This window comes from Oncorhynchus masou, chromosome 10 (assembly GCF_036934945.1).
Source record: "Oncorhynchus masou masou isolate Uvic2021 chromosome 10, UVic_Omas_1.1, whole genome shotgun sequence".
NCBI lineage: Eukaryota > Metazoa > Chordata > Actinopteri > Salmoniformes > Salmonidae > Oncorhynchus > Oncorhynchus masou.
This window is the reverse complement of record NC_088221.1, coordinates 28,403,825-28,411,199: the sequence shown is the minus strand read 5'-3', so window position 1 is coordinate 28,411,199 and position 7,375 is coordinate 28,403,825. Positions and strand designations below refer to the sequence as shown.

Sequence of the window (7,375 nt, the reverse complement as noted above, 5' to 3'; positions counted from 1 at the left end):
TTGAAAACCCTCAGATTTCCCACTTCCTGGTTGGATTTTTTCTCAGGTTTTTGCCTGCCATATGAGTTCTGTTATACTCACAGACATCATTCAAACAGTTTTAGAAACTTCAGAGTGTTTTCTATCCAAATCCACTAATATGCATATTCTAGCTTTTGGGCCTGAGTAGCAGGCAGTTTACTCTGGGCACCTTATTATCCAAGCTACTCAATACTGGCCACCAGTCCGAAAGAAGTTAACCTTAAAAGGCACAGTCAACTTAGTGCATGTAAACTTCTGACCCACTGGAATTGTGATAGCGTGAATTATAAGTGAAATAATCTGTCTGTAAACAATTGTTGAAAAAATGACTTGTCATGCACAAAGTAGATGCCCTAACCGAACTATAGTTTGTTGACAAGAAATTTGTGGAGTGGTTGAAAAACAAGTTGTAATGACTCCAACCTAAGTGTATGTAAACTTCCGACTTCAACTGTAGCTATATTTTAATACAAAATATATTTTTTAAATACCTGATACCATTAGAAAATGTATATATGAGAGCATTCTAAGATAAAAAATGTTTAAAAAAAATCTATTATAGGTCTACCGCTGTCTAATTGGATGGCTCAGATGACCATGTCTACAGGAATGTAGCTGGCATAAAAGAAAGCTACAGCAAAGTTTAGATCTCAAAACCATGACTTGAGAGAGAATGTCAATGAATACAGCAAAATGGTGGTTTTATAAGTGAGTTCATGTTTAAGTTCTTACTCAGCACTGTCAACACTTTGTATTCAACACTTTTATAAGGAATAAAATGAGAGTTCTTCCTATTTCCAGCGCTACAAGCAGCACTGCAGCAGTAATGAATGAGTAGGAAAGGATTGCGTATCTCTAGGATTGCGTTGTTGTTATTATTAGCGGCTTGTGTCTTTTTTAATATTAATGAATATTTCACTTTCTCTGTTCATAGGAGTAACAACATGAATTTGTGCATGAGGCAAAAATAATGTGGTGCAACTTGAGTTTCGCCATCAGCTGGAGGATGGTGTCCCTTTTTGTTCAGTGTCAGTGGAGGAAAGAGAGAGTGGAGGTATGTTGAGAGGCGGACCCTCACTCTGCTGCTCTCTCCCTCCACTGAGACTGACCATCAGATGCAGGCACCATTGGCCCAGCGAAATTGTTTGAATGCATGCTCACTCAGCTGTGCTTCACAAGTAATACAACAACGGATCTATTACCTCAAAATGGCCCAAACAACAATGAATTCATTGTCAGGGCAATTCAAGCAAGGCCAATATGCGGTGATAATGTATTGGATCTATAGCTTACTGCACAAACCTCACTTCTACAATACTGTTTTTAATTGGTTAAAACCTCGTGAATAGGGGGCAGTATTTTCATTTTTGGAAAAATAACGTTCCCAAAGTAAACGGGATATTTTGTCAGGACGAGATGCTAGAATATGCATATAATTGACAGCTTAGGATAGAAAACACTCCAAAGTTTCCAAAACAGTAAAAACATTGTCTGTGCGTATAACAGAACTGATATTGCAGGCGAAAGCCTGAGAAAAATCCAATCCGGAAGTGCCTAATTTTTTGAAAGCTCTGCGTTTCAATGCGTCCCTATTGAGCAGTGAATGGGCTATCAACCAGATTACTTTTTCTACGTATTCCCCTAGGTGTCTAGAGCATTGTGACGTAGTTTTACGCCTTTATGTTGAAGAATAACTGTAAGCGGCTACATTGTGTAAGTGGTCACCTGATGGCTCTCAGAGTGATTCTTGCGTAAAATACAGAGGTAGCCATTTTTCCAATCGGTCCTACTGAAAAACCAATTGTCCCGGTGGATATATTATCGAATAGATATTTGAAAACCACCTTGAGGATTGATTATAAACAACGTTTGCCATGTTTCTGTCGATATTATGGAGCTAATTTCGGCGTCGTCGAGACCGTAATTTCCGGTCGATTTCTCAGCCAAACGTGAAGAACAAACAGAGCTATTTCGCCTACAAAAATAATATTTTTGGAAAAAAGGAACATTGGCTATCTAACTGGGAGTCTCATGAGTGAAAACATCCAAAGCTCATCAAAGGTAAACGATTTCATTTGATTGCTTTTCTGATTTTCGTGACCAAGTTACCTGCTGCTAGCTGGACATAATGCTATGCTATCGATAAACTTACACAAATGCTTGTCTTGCTTTGGCTGTAAAGCATATTTTGAAAATCTGAGATGACAGGGTGATTAGCAAAAGGCTAATCTGTGTCTCAATATATTTCACTTGTGATTTTCATGAATAGGAATATTTTCTAGTAATATTTATGTCCGTTGCGTTATGCTAATTAGTGTCAGTCGATGATTACGCTGCCGGATCCGGGATGGGGTGTCACTAGAGGTTATTAATGTTGCACAGGCTTACATTTAAGAAACATCTGCGTGGCAGATCTCGGCAAGTATCACTCTCAGTGATTTTGACTCAGAAAAGGTAAGGTGACCACTGTTCTAGAGTTTCCCCTGTTAACACAATCAACTGTTTCCCTTTACTGTGGCAATTGTGATAGAATCAATGTAATATTAGCCACTTCCAATGCAACATACCAAAACAAAACTTTACATAGACCGATGTGGCATAGACCAACAGACCACTACCATATATGGATCTGTGCCATTTACTTTGAAATGGACTGTGTTTACAGCATGAGCAGTTATGAGTACTGTAGATGTGCTTGTTTTGAGATCAAAACGAAGGCTGCATGTAGCCATGTGTGCACATTTTGTTCATATCCTTCGCTAGTTAGTCAGTTATTAGCCCAGTTATAGATCATTTGTAGTCAGCAATAACGGAGTGATTGCTTCCTACAAGAGCACAAAACATGTATATATCTAGACATCTTTGAAATGCAAGTCAGGTAAAGGGCTTTTATGTCTTAAAGGGGTAGTGTTGTATTTTGAGACAGGCTTGAATAAGCTAAGTGACCAATAGGCAGAGGGTAGCAAAATTTGAATGATTCTCTATATTAATGGTATGGGAAAAACAATGCATTTTATTTTGTAAAGTGGTTTCTTGCAACAAACAACGCAACCACATTTTCAGTCACCGCCTTGTCTGAAGGATAAGTGGATAAAAAGGTTAATGACAAGCCCTGTATGTTTTTTTTTTTCAAAAGTCTCATGGAATGTAGGCCTACGTTGAACACCACACATTGTCTGCTACTGTAGGCTGAATGACAGAACAGCTATTTCCATGTTAAAATGTTATGGGATGCATTTTCTCTATTGTTTTTGATAGTAAGCAATCCTGGTAGGCCTAGATTATGATCAAATAGCCACAGTAGCCTCCATGGCCACTGTTAAAACTGTCATTTAAAGCCTAGCACTTCAGTGTTCACAGTAAACATGCGCTGGAAGTTGCACAGAACTTTCACAACATTTAAGTTTGTGCTCAGCAGACCTGAAATTTTCCCCAGTACCAGAAAAAATTTGAGGGAACATTGGTTAGAATTGTTTTTAACATTAGAATTGTTTTAAAAATGTTTTAACCATTTTGATGACCATTACTATACACACATATGCTGCCAGCCACACCAACTCTAACCCAGATGGGAGAGGATCTCCACAGAGACCTTGTGCATTAGGAGCTCCGCGCCTCAGGAACTAATAATGAATATGGAATGATATTTGTGCAAATACAACCAGATGCAAAGGTGGGGAAAACCAGGAGCAGATGTTGGTTACGGGGACAAAATAAGGGGTCTGAAGTGAACTCTGAGGACTCAGAGGACCGAGCGTGCCCTCCAAACATGTGAAATCCAATCCGCCTCAGTGTATAATCATATCGCCCTTGTAATGAGGGAGGTATGGAGCAGAGTTCTGCAGCTGCTGGGGAAGGTTTAGGAGCTGGCCAGACACAACACCAACCAATTAGACATAGGTTTCAGACAGAGAGGAAACCATACGTCTGTCACACAGCTATTCATGTGTGTAAATATGGTAGGAGGATAGCGTAAACTAAAGCATAGCCTATACTGTGCCTACCCAATACACAAGAAAGACATGCAAAAGACAAACAACATTTAAAGGAATTTAAAATATAGGGGTTTTACCAAATACACGGTTTTTGTTCATTATCAAATATATATATTTTTACCACAGTCATAGGAAACATACAAATAGCTTGTGTTTATTAAAACATTTATCATTAAAGGGCTCAATTCTATTTTTTAACCATGAAATAACTTAATGGCTCAGAAATAATTATATTATTGCCTACAAATATTTGCTGTCTCCCCATTTCAAAGGGATAGACAAATTGAGCGTAGGTTAGCTTTTCTGAGCGATGACAGCGGATTCTCTGTTTTAAGTATACTGGGATTGAGTCTTCATGCCTTTGTGATCAAGCACATGGTTTGAAAATGGAGTATAGACCAGAGATCCGGGAATGATTACACCCACAGGGCGTAGAATGTCCCTCGAGGAGGCAAGAAAGGGATTTTGAATGGGAAAAGTGGAATATTTTCAGGAGTCAGGTAATTGGTTAAGGGAGGTGGATTGGAGGGAAAGAGAGATGAGGTTGAAAAGACTGAGGAAGGCAGAGGATGGGTGTGAATCTGTTGAAGCTAGCAATAACAAGGGAGAGGGTGTTTTGAGCAAGATTGGTGTCAAGTTCAAACAGAGTGAGCCGGACACCAGTTCGAGTTCTGGAGGTGAAATGAGGCGGAAGGTGTGGTGAGGAGCTCGAACCTTTAGTTCTTAGTTCAGCTGGGGCCGGTAATGCAACATACTGCCAAGCAGTTAAACCCCACTGAAGAAGAAGCAGCTAGGCTACAGTAGCTGAGTATTATTTTTATTGCGCTGTTCAAATCATCAAATCTAATCAAATTGTATTGGTCACAAACACATGGTTAGCAGATGTTAATGCACGTGTAGCAAAATGCTTATGCTTCTAGTTCCGACATTGCAGTAATATCTAACAAGTAATCTAACAAATTCACAACGACTACCTTATACACACAAGTGTAAAGGGATGAATAAGAATATGTACATATAATCTATGGATGAGCGATGGCCGAACGGCATAGGCAAGATGCAGTAGATGGTATATAATACAGTATATATGGTACATGGGGCAGCAGGGTCGCCTAGTGGTTAGAGCGTTGGACTAGTAACCGAAAGGTTGCAAGTTCGAATCCCCGAGCTGACAAGGTACAAATCTGTCATTCTGCCCCTGAACAGGCAGTTAACACACTGTTCCTAGGCCGTCATTGAAAATAAGAATTTGTTCTTAATTAACTGACTTGCCTAGTAAAATAAAGGTAAAATAAAATAAAAAACATATGAGATGAGTAATGTAGGAAATGTAAACATTATTAAAGTGGCGTTATTTCAAATTTAAATCCATTTATTAAAGTGGCCAGAGATTATGTCAGTATTTTGCAGCAGCCTCTATGTTAGTGATGGCTGTTTAACAGTCTGATGGCCTTGAGATAGAAGCTGTTTTCAGTCTCTCGGGCCCAGCTGTGATGCACCTGTACTGACCTCACCTTCTGGATGATAGCGGGGTGAACAGGCAGTGGCTCGGGTGGTTGTTGTCCTTGATGATGTTTTTGCTACACCTGGCTATCAGCGAAGCCTTGTCTGGCTGCAAAACAGTTAATTCATTTACTGCCTTTAAAAAAATATAGCTGATATGGCTGACTTGCTTAAAGAAATGTGGCCTCTGCTGACAATTGAGATGTACAAACTACGGCATAAGGGGACGACAAGCGGATAAGAGGCAATCCGTAACACAGGAGAGTCAATGATGAAGAGGATGATTTTCTCCTCATGATCCCCCTGCATAACCATGGCCAAGGAGATGGTGGCATCCCTGATTAGCCCGGACCCTAATGGTTGACTATCCAGAGCGTGAACCGGGAAGGGCCTAACTACAGGAAAAATGGGGATCCCTAAACTAATGGCTAACGCTCTGTCGATAAAATTCCCAGCTGCGCCTGAATAGATGGGCGCCTTATGCTGGGAATGTGGAGAAAACTCAGGGAAACAAACAGCCACAAACAGTTGATCAACAGAGGACTCTGGATGAGTGTGGTGCGAACTCACCTGGGGTGACGCCAGAGTGCCCTGCCTGTTGCCTTGACTCCCAGAGGAACCAACACGGCACCGACCGGCAGTGTGTCCTCTACGGCCACAGATGGTGTACGTGATGGCTCCTCCTCCAGTCTCCCTATGAGCAGCCCCCCTAACTCCATGGGCACCGGAGTAGGGGTGCTGGAAGATGGCACCGACAAAGCCCCCTCTGGACGTTCTCGGGTGACCAGCAGGTTATCCAACCGGATGGACAAATCCAGCAGTTGGTCAAAGGAGATGGTGGCATCCCTGCAGGCCAGCTCACGTCGGACGTCCTTTCATAGGCTGCATCGATAGTGGTTGATGAGGGCCCTGTTGTTCCAGCCTGCTCCAGAGGCCAAGGTCCGGAATTCCAGAGCGATTTCCTGGGCGCTCCTCGTCCCCTGTCTAAAATGGAAGAGCCTTTCCCCCGCCGCTCTACCTTCGGGTGGATGGTCGAAGACGGCCCGGAAGCAACGGGTGAACTCCTCGAAGTGGTCCAATGCAGTGTCCTCCTCTCTCCACATGCTGTTTTCCCACTCCAGCGCTCTTCCTGTGAGACAGGAAACGAGGGCAGCTACTCTCTCCCTTCCTGAGGGAGCTGGGTGCACAGTGGCAGAGACTCCCTGTCTTTCCCAGCGGTCCATGGTTTGAACATTGCGATCCATCATGGCACCAAGTTGACTTAGCATTGCCAAATGTTCCTGGACTCCTCTAACCAGGGTACCTGCTCCTGCTGATTCCATGGTTTGGGGTGTAATTCTGTCAAATGTATGTACGGGAGGCGAAGTCAGGTGCAGGAGAGCAGAGTACGCAGCACATAAAAACAATAACGTGCTAAAAACACGGAACATGACATAAGTAAAGCACCCGACAATAACCCACAATACCAAACAAACAATTACACACAAAGACATGATGGGAAACAGAGGGCTAAATACATGTAGAATGATTAGGGAATGAAAACCAGGTGTGTATGGGACAAGACAAAACAAATAGATATATGAAAAAGGGAGCGGCGATGGCTAGAAAGCCGGTGACGTCGATCGCCAAACGCCGCCCGAACAAGGAGAGGAGCCGACTTCGGCGGAAGTCGTGACAGTTGAAACATGATGAGGTCAGTGATCTTCAGGTCTAGCTCTAGAAAGGTCTGAGTTCCCAATTTACAATTCTGAGTTGGACGAACGTTCAAAATGTATTTTTCCAGTCGTAGCTCATTTTTCTCAAGTTCCCAGTTGTCTTGAACTCACAGTTAGCCATTGATTACTTCCAAACCACTG

General features: G+C 42.2%; 1 pseudogene; it reads left to right on the top strand.

The window, feature by feature from the left end:
* Nucleotides 1–4,554: 4,554 nt before the first annotated feature.
* LOC135546837 (tryptophan--tRNA ligase, mitochondrial-like) overlaps nt 4,555–7,375 on the top strand; it is a 44,972-nt pseudogene continuing 42,151 nt past the window's right edge.